We start from the raw sequence: 10,090 nt of genomic DNA on the forward strand, positions 1-10,090 counted from the left end.
ATAAGGCGCACCTAATCCAAGCCATGGTCTTCTCAATTACTTGCTGTGCATCAGAGAACTGGACAATGACTAAGAATGATAGAAGAAGAATTGGAGCCTTTGAGTTGTGGTGCTCGAGAAGAGTCTGAATATATCATGAACTGTCAAGACTGGAGCAGACAGGTCTGTCTTGGAGAGGGTGAAATAAAGCTGCTCCTTGGAGGCAAGAATTTTTAAGTTCTATTTCACATATTTTGGGCATGTTTCCAGGAGAGACCAGTCCTTGGAGAAGGACATCATGCTTGGAAGGGTTGAGGGACAGAGGACAGAGCAGGAGAGAAAGATCTGTGCTGAGATGGACTGACACAGTAATTGGGGTAATGGTAGTAGGTACATCAGAAACAATGATTTGGTTTAGGGTAGGTAGGTGAGAGTCCAGAGCTTTTGTAACAGGGTCACTATAGGTCACAGGCAATTCAGTGAAAACAACAACAAAATTATGAATAATAGTACATTGTTTTACAATCCCTCCCCCTTGGTCTTCTACACTATGCAGCCTTCATTCTGGACTCCTGTCATGACAGTAATACCTAATCACATATCCCTTTTAAACAGTTTTCTCCCTTATCTGTTTCAATGAAGTATACATTAGTTATTCCATCTTTCTCAGTCTCCCCTCAACTCCAATGCCAGTCCCATTTTACAACAGTGGCACTATACAGTATTTGTCCCTAAATTTGGGTTATTTTTATAAAAACAAACTAAAAGAACCAGATGAGTGAGGCACTGAGAAGATAGAATAAACTTTCAAAGTAAGCAATCAAATTAAGAAATAAACAAGGTGACTACTGGCCCCCACATGGGCATTCACTGATTCTAAGAAAGAGGTAGCAGAGAAAGAAAAACCCTGTATCCCCACTTCTCGCTTGGATTTCTGAACATTCCTAGTCAGCTGAGAGGGAAATACCCTGTGGGCCACCTAGTACAGCCAGTAAAGGGGAAAGGACCCTGTAGGCCATCATGAGTCCATTCAGTGACCTCATGATTTCTCCCTGCTCCCACCAAAGCATTCACTGCTGCCAGGAAATAGCTAGAAGGAAGGGAAGAGCCCTACTGGCTACCCTCTTTGGGTTTCTGAATTGCTCCAACCAACAGAGAGTGGAGTGTGCTGTGAGTAGGGAGACCTCTTGGATTTCTGTTCACTGGAAGAATCCACCAACAACCAAGACTTGGAATGGAAAGGTGCTTGGGCAAATACTCCTGGGACTTCTCAAATTCTCAAATGCCCAGACATGATGTTTGCTCAGGGGGAAACAACTCCTCCCATATAACGGGGGGAGAGGACACTGATACATCTTAACACCAAGACTGGGGAGGAAAATGTCCTGGGAAGCATTCCTGGGACTTGTCAGCTTCTTACAGGATTTGTATGCCCAGGGAGAAACAATCCCTCCATACAACTATAGAAAAGAGCACAGACAGAAGCAGTCAATTTTGTTTAATCCTAGGGAAATGTCCCCCTTTCATCAAAGTATCAGACAAGACAGAGAAGCAGACCTATCATAGCTGGGCAAAGAACAAGAACCTCAACTCCCTGCCCCTCCAAGGACAACCAATTGAGAAGTGTGCCACAGCAAATGAGGCTGAAACCTGTTCACAGACAACCAGTAAGGAGATTGCCACTGGAAAATGGAATCATGAACAACAATTAGACTTTGCAGCTCTAGCAATAACAGCAAAAAGATAAGGAATTGGCAACTACCTATAAAGACACAACAGAAGATGCCTCACACATATTGAACTGTGCAGAATGTCAAAGAAGCAGCAGGCAGGATCAAGAACTATTACAAGCCATCTTCTAAAAAAGCAGACCAGACTGCAAACCCAATTAATATCTCAGAGACATGAAAGCAGAAGAAATATACTGAAGTAAAGTCCCAAGAACTGGTTCTGAAGAAGCTACAAGTGATGGAAGAAAGAGTTGAAACTATAAATAAAGAGGTACAAGAATTTAAAGTATCATCAGAAGACAGAGAGAGTTTAATTTCTTAAATTAAACACAATTTAAGAAACAACAGAAAACATGAAAATTTAATCCAAAATATCAAGGTTGATATTTCAAAACTTCTTTTCATGATAGAAGCAAAAAAGGCAGAATAGAAAAGATGGGTCAGGTTAACAGCAAGAGAGAAGACATGAATCTCAATCAGAATTTAACTGAGGAGGAAAGAGAAAAAACAGAAGGAAAAAAGAGAAAACCTCACAATTGTGGGATTACATCAAACAAAAAAAAGTACATGTGATTGGAACTTCAGAACATGAGGGGAGGGAGGAAAGCATTGAAAAATTGTGGAAGAGGTACTAGAAGAAAACTACCAAGGTATCATAAAAAATGAGGAAATACACAGTCAAGAGAAACATTTAAAAATAAGGAAAAAGACATACTAAAAATCAGAGTGGGGAAAAATACACTAAACAAATGGCATCCATAGGAAAACTGGGGTGCCAATACAAAACTTTGATAAAACACACTTCAGAATTAAAATCACCATAAGAGATATGGAAGGACACTATGTAATGACTAAAGGCACAAAAGATCAAGAGCAGTTAACCTTACTTAACATCTACACACCTGATGATAACCTGCGAAATACTTGCAGCAAAGGTTAGCAAACTTGAAAAAATAGATGGATGGCACCACAATAGTAGTCACTATTGGAAGAATTGTCAGAAAAAAAAAAAAGACCAGATGAATTGACACAGTGACTGCTTCAATGGGCTAAATGTGTCAGAAATTTTGAGAATGGGAAAGAATTGGACAGGGTTTGGATCTGTTGCTTATATGGTTGCTATAGGTCATAATCAACTCATTGGCACCAAACAGTAACAACAATAGTAGTAAGAGTCTTTAAACATGCCACCCTCACCAAGGAACAGGTCAAACTAAAGAAACAATCAAGACAAAGAACTAAATTACGCAATTGGGCAACTCAACTTCCTAAATGTATTTAGGGAACTTTAACAACAAAAACTCAATTTACTTCCTTATTAGTACATCCTTCAGAATTAAAAATATATTAGGACACACAGGAAGCCTTAACAAATTAAAAAACAAGTTAATAATATTAAATTCCTTCCTAGATCATGATGCCATAAAGCTAGAAATTAACAACAAGAGGACAAAAGAACAAAGAAATGCCACAAAGGAGTCAAGTAACACTTTTATTAAGAACAACTGGGTTATATTGTTGCTCCGCTTCTGTTTCTGCTTTTGAATCAGAAGTGACTTTTAAACCCAGCAGGTTTTCAGAGGTAGTTAATCTCATGGGAGGAGATTCTCCATTTTTCTCCCACAGAGCCACTGGTATATTTGAACCATGTTCCTTTGGGATTGTAGCACAGCTTTTTACCATTAGGCCACCAGAGCACACAGGGTTATAAAACAAATAAGAAGGGAATTAAAAAGATTACTCAAAATGAGTGAAAATTAAAATACATCATATTAATACCTCTTGGATACAACTAAGGCAGTCTTAAGGAGACAAACCATAGCAATAAGCAAGCATATAACAGAAGAAAGAGCAAAATAAACTAGTTGCCACAACACCTCGTGCCAATAGAACAAGAATAATAAGCTTATCCCACAGCCTCCAGAAGAAAACAAATTATAAGGATAAGGGATGAAATCAATGGCATAGAAAACAGAAAAACAACTGCAATCATCAACAAAACTAAAAGCTGGTTCTTCAAAAGGATTAGTAAAAGTGATGAAACGATTGTAAATGTAAAGAAAGAAAAATCACAAACAACATAAATTAAAAATTAAAGTGGTGATATCACAACTGAGCCAGCTAAAATTAAATTGATAATATTATTAGTATTATGAAAGGCTCAACATCAAGAAAACAAAGATTCTCACCACTGGGCCAATTGGCAGCATCATTATGGATGGTAAAAGCTTGAGATTGTTAACAATTTTTGTTTGCTTGGCTCCACAGTCAACACTTTTGGTACCAGCAGACAGGAAATCAAGAGATGAATTGCATTCCGAAAGTCAGCTGTCAAAGACCATTACAGAATACTGAAGGGCAACAACATCAGGCTGGAGACTAAGATGTACCTAATCCAGGCCATTGTCTTCACAATTGCATGTTATGTGTCAGAGAGCTAGACAGTGAGTAGGGATGACAGAAAGAGAATTGATGCCTTTGGGCTGTGGTGCTGGAGAAGAGTATTGAATATATGATGGACTGCTAGGAGAACAAACAGATTTGACCTGGAGAGGGTGAAACCAGGCTGCTCCTTGGAGGCAAGGATTCTGAAGCTTTGTCTGACATACTTTGGGCATGTTGCAAGGAGGGACCATTCCTTGGAGAGGGACATCATGTTCGGGAGGGTGGAGGTACAGCACAAAATAGGAAAACCCTCGATGAAATGGATCACTGGGGTAATGGGAGTAGGTGTGTCAGAGACAGGGAGGTTGGTACAGGATAGAGCAGGGTTTAGGGCTCTTGTACATAGGGTTGCTATGAGTCACAAGTATCTCAGTGGCACATAATGACAACAACAACATACTCCCACAAATTTGGAAACTAAGAGGAAATGGAAAAAATTCCTATAAACCTACACCTACCCAAACTGACACAGACAGAAGTGAAATACTTGAATAGATTTGTCACAAAAGAAGAAATTTACCAAATAATTAAAGAACTAGGGAGCTCTGGTTGCCTAGTGGCAAGAAGATGCACTGCAATGCCAAAGGAACATGATTTAAGTACATCAGATGCTTGGTGGGAGAAGGACAGGCAATCTCCTCCAGTGAGAATAATTTCCTCTGAAAACCTGCTGTAGGTTCAGCTATGGGTAAGTTCTGACTCAATGGTATACAACAACAATTAAAAAACTCCCCACAAAAAAAAGTCTTGGTCCAGATGGCTTCATGGGTGGATTCTACCAAACATTCAGAGAAGAACTATCACTAATTCTGCTTAAATTATTTTTAAAAATAGAAAAAGAAGAAATACTTCCAGAGTCATTCTATGAAGCAAGCGTAACCCTAATACCAAATCCAGGCCAAGACTTCACCAAAAAAAAAACTATAGACCAATAAATATCTCTAATGAACATAAATGCAAAAATCCTTAACAAAATGCAGGCCAATAGAAAGCAACAATATATTTTTAAAAATATATCATGACCAAGTGGGATACATAACAGGAATGCAGGAATGATTCAATATGATAGAAGAAAAAAAAAACAAACACAAAATAATGTAATTCATCACATTAACAAAGCAAAGAGCAAGAACCACATGATCCTATCATTCATTGATGCAGATAAGGCCTTTGATGAAATGCAACACTCCTTCCTGAATAAAACACTTAGCAAAATAGACATAGAGGTAAATTTCCTTAACATAATAAAAAAGTATACATGCAAATCCAAAAGCCAACATAATATTCAATGGAGAGAGACTAAAGGCGTTCCACTTGCAAACAGGGACCAGGCAAAGATGCCCACTTTAACCAATCTTATTCAATATTATATTGGATGTTCTGCCTATATCAATAAAGGAAGAGAAGGCAATAAGAGGCATCCAAGTTGGCAAAGAAGTAGTGAAACTGTTGGCATATTCAGATAATGTAATAATTTATACAGAAAACTCCAAACACTCAACAACAAAAAAGTTAGACATAGTAGACCAACTTAACAGAATGGCGGGTTAAAAGATAAACATAGAAAATATCAGTTGAATTTCTATACAGCAACCAAGGAAACTAGAAAAGTGATATTATTTACCACATTCTTGTTATTGTTATGTCACATCACATCAAATATAACTCATAAAAATCTTATGCACATTAGTTCTAAACTCTCCTCTTTCCTAAGACAATCTCACTGTTTCTGATGCACCAATCCTTATTACCCCAGTTATTGTTTCAATCCATCTTATCTGTGGTCTTCTCCTGTGTTGTCCATCAACCCTTCCAAGCATAATATCCTTCTCCAAAGACTTGTCCCTCCTGGCTACATGCTGAAAGTATGTGAGACAGAGTGTCAAAGTCCTTGCCTCCAAGGAGCAGCTTAATTTCAACCTTTCCAGGACAGACTCGTTCTCTTGGAAGTCCATAAAATGTTCAATACTATTCTCCAGCACCACAACTCAAAGGCTTCAATTTTGACATCTTTGGTTATTGCCCAGATCTCTGACGCATAGCAAGTAATTGTGAAGACCATGGTCAGGATCAGGCACATCTTACTCTTTAGACTGAAAGTGATGCTCTTTGTGCTCTGGAAAGGTCCCTGAAAACAAATTTTCTTAATGCAGTATGTCTTTGTTTTTCAAAGAGATAGAAAAGGTAACTGGCAAATTTATCTGTAAAGGAAAGCAGCTCTGATTCAGCAAAGCGCTTCTGAAAAACAAAAATGAAGTGGGAAGCATTCTACTCCCTTATCTCAAAACCTACTACAAAGCTCTAATAACCAAAACAGTATGGTGCTGGAAAAATGACAGATGCATAGATTAATGAAACAGAAGTGAGAACCCATCAAGAGATTAGCCTGTTTACCTATGGTCAACTGGTATTCAACAAGGAAGTAAAACTTACCAAATGGGGAAATGACAACCTATCCAACAAATGGTGCTGGCAAAATTGGTCTTCTACCTACAGAAAGCTGAAAGATGATCCATTTCTCACACCATACACAAAAATCAACTCAAGGTGGATCAGAGACCTAGGGGTCAAGCCCAAAACATAAAGATCCTAAGAGACAAAATGGGACCAAACTTAGAAGGCCTAGCTGTGATATATATAGGCTGGCAAATACAGCCAAAAATGCACAACCAGGAGAGGATAATATCAATGAATGGGACCTCCTAAAGAGTAAGTCCCTGTGTGTATCAAATCCTTTTTACCAAAAAGATGAAACAAAGCCTACTGACTGAGAAGAAAAAAAAAATTGACAATACGATCTCAGACAAGGGTCTCATAACAAAAGTTTATAGAATCCTACAGGGTCTCCACAAGAAAAAGACTGATAACACATTTGCAAAATGGGCAAGAGACATGAAAGATTTTCATAGAGGAAGATATTCAATGGCTAGCAGACTCATGAAGAAGTGTTCAAAATCACTGTCAATAAGAGAGATGCAAATCAAAACCACAATGAGATACCATCTCACCCCAGTAGTAGTGACAAAGTTTAATGGGTCAGCATGTAATAAACGTTGGAGAGGCTGTGGAGTGATTGGAAGTCTCATAAAATGCTGGTGGGATTTTAAACTGGTACAACCACTCTGAAAGGCAGTTTAGCATTTCCTCAAAAAGCTGAACATAGAATTCCCATATTACCCAGCTATTCCACTGCTAAAAATATACCCCAAGGAAAATAGAAGTATGACACAAACAGATTTGTATACTGATGCTCATAGCAGTATTATTCACAACATCAAGAAAATGGAAATAGCCTAATTGTCCATCAACAAATGAATTGAGAAATTGTGGTGCATTCACATTAACACTGTGCAGCACTCAAAAACAACAATTTTGAAAAATACTATATAACATAGAAGAGTCTGGAGAGCATTATGCTGAGTGAATTAACTCAGTTTCATAAGGGCAAGTACTGTATAGGACTATTATTATAAAAATAGAAGGATAGCTCTCCGCTGGATGCTGCTGTGTCAGCACGCGGGAGCCTGGGTTCGAACTCGAAATAAACTTTGTTAATTAAAAAAAAAAATAGAAGGATAACTAGTAAAATGTGTATAAAAGTCCAAAGAATGAAGAGGAGGAGGCACGGAGACTGAGGGGAGGGAAGGGGGAAATCATTGACCAGAGTCTGGTGAGTAGAGTGAGGGGGTGAATGAATTAGGAAAGATCCAGTGGGAACCTGAAAAGATGGGGTGATAGTAGCTACAGATCAATGGTGAATCATTTTACAAAGCACAATGTATGGGAATGATCATATGAAACACAAAGTGAATGAAGGAATGTGTGAGACACAATATATATGAATGAAACACAATGTAAAAAGAGGGACATTGGGAGAAGGACTAGTCTATTATTCCAATTTCCAAGTTTTGCTAAATTATTCAAGCAGCTGGTGAAAACGTAGGCATTTAATTTCACCCCTTGTATCTATTCTGCTTTTCATTTCTAAATGACCAGTGCTGACTAAAAGGAGCATTTCTATTATCAGCAGTTTTTCTGCACTCTTTTTTTTAACACAAATCCATTTTGCTAAAAATAAAATTTTAACTTCTCAGAAAATTTTATTGGCATAATGTAAATAATGTCAGGGTAAAATATCATCAAAATTAAATTGTTCTTTTCCTTCTTGCTTTTGGCAATTTTCACTTTTTATAACTCTTTATATATGCTGTAAACTGTCATTTTTTTTCTCAAATGATATAAAATTTCTGAAGCATGGTAATTAAATATAGTTCCCAAGCTAGGAGATGCCAAGGGACTGCTTTACCTTGTAAATAGTCCTGTTCTATCTTTTAAAAAAATAAATCCTTTCACTTACGCTTATAAATTTTTCTATATTATGCAGCTAGCTTACCATGAACTTATTTTTTTCATTGGAAGCTGACAGAAATGAATATATTTTTTTGCAATTGTTGCCATAGAGATAAAGACCTTTTCAAAGTAAAACGGAGATGGCATGAGAATTACTAATTCGAAAGAAGTTATGCTTCTGATTTAATATTGAAAAATGTTGCTCCATTCCCTTTTTTTATTTAGTCAAAATTGCATGACTTAAGTGTGCCTAATATGCTTTTATTAGATAATTTCTAGTATAAGAAAACCAAAGGTAAAAATTAGATAAGTGAATTCCCTATAGTGCTTAGTGGGATAAGATTTTAATTTTTAAACTCTTATTCTAAATACATACAGCATTCCTAAACATCTCTCTCACATTCTGCCTCCATACGCTCTTTTAGATCTTGCTTCTCAATTTCAAATCTAATTACCTATAATAAGTTTTCTTAAAAACAATTTATTTGCTTTGTTTTCTATCACATCATTTCCAATAATTAGGTACTTTTTCTAGCAAAAACATAATTTCTAAAAAAATCAAAATCCACAAAACTTTCCCAGATCTCATTAGTTAGTGAGCATGCCGCGATTTTGAAGACCTTGTGGCTTCTCTTAAAAAATAAAATTAGGACAGATGAGCTCTGATAGCCTAGTGGCAAAAAGCTGCACTGTAATACCAGAGGTGTACAGTTCAAATACACCAGCTGCTCTGCTGGAGAAGGAGGAACAATCTCCTCCTATACCAGTCATATCTGATTTGATGGTACACACACACACAAAAAAATAAAATTTTAAAAATATAATTTAAAAAAATTACGACAGTGTTGAAAAGCGTTCCAACTTAAAATTATTGTACTTCAAATTCTGGTTTTTTTTCCAAATTCTGTTTTAATCCCACACATACACACACATATATATACATATATGCATCATCACTTTCTAGAGACACTGACATGAATAGCATTAACAGAGTGAGGATTAATTAAGTGGAGAAGAATCAGGAAACGGAACAGTTTTGTCACAGATATTTGTGCCTGCAACTTGTCTCTGAAAACTGTGTGCTACAGAAAAAGGAAAGGAGAAAAGATCAGAGAAAATAGACCCAAACTCATTTTCTGCATATTCCTCATTTCCAACCTCATTCCAACAGGTTGCTTTTTTAAAATAAAATTTTTATTTTAATTGTGATTTTAATGCAAGTTTACAGAAAAGTTAGAGATTTTTTTTGCTTATTCATTGTTGCACATTTTACCCCTCTCCCTTTCTTCCCTCTCCTCTAGTTCACTATTAAAAAAAATTATTCATTGTTGCACAATTACCCCTCTCCTTCCCCTCCACCAAGTCCTCTTTGCAATGTACCTCTTATTCTGGGCTGTTGCCATATGTATAGTGCCTAATTATATTTTCCTTTGGAACAGTTCTTTCCTTCATCTGTTCCAATGTTCATTATCTATCCACTCTCACTCTACTCTCCTCCCAACCCACCTCCCATGTCAGACCTGCTTTAGAACAGTAGTGCTATCCTGTCTGTGACTGAAATACTTCATTCTGAGATAATGTCCTTC

General features: G+C 37.0%; 1 protein-coding gene and 1 pseudogene across 1 annotated transcript in view; both read left to right on the plus strand.

The window, feature by feature from the left end:
• The window catches only part of COL19A1 (collagen, type XIX, alpha 1), a 669,215-nt gene that overhangs the window by 430,800 nt on the left and 228,325 nt on the right, over positions 1 to 10,090 (plus strand). The window lies entirely within an intron of this gene.
• Positions 1 to 10,090, plus strand: part of LOC102848225 — a 15,819-nt pseudogene that overhangs the window by 4,180 nt on the left and 1,549 nt on the right.

This window comes from Elephantulus edwardii, unplaced genomic scaffold, assembly GCF_000299155.1.
Source record: "Elephantulus edwardii isolate Elephantulus edwardi_28Jun2011 unplaced genomic scaffold, EleEdw1.0 scaffold00258, whole genome shotgun sequence".
Classification (NCBI taxonomy): domain Eukaryota; kingdom Metazoa; phylum Chordata; class Mammalia; order Macroscelidea; family Macroscelididae; genus Elephantulus; species Elephantulus edwardii.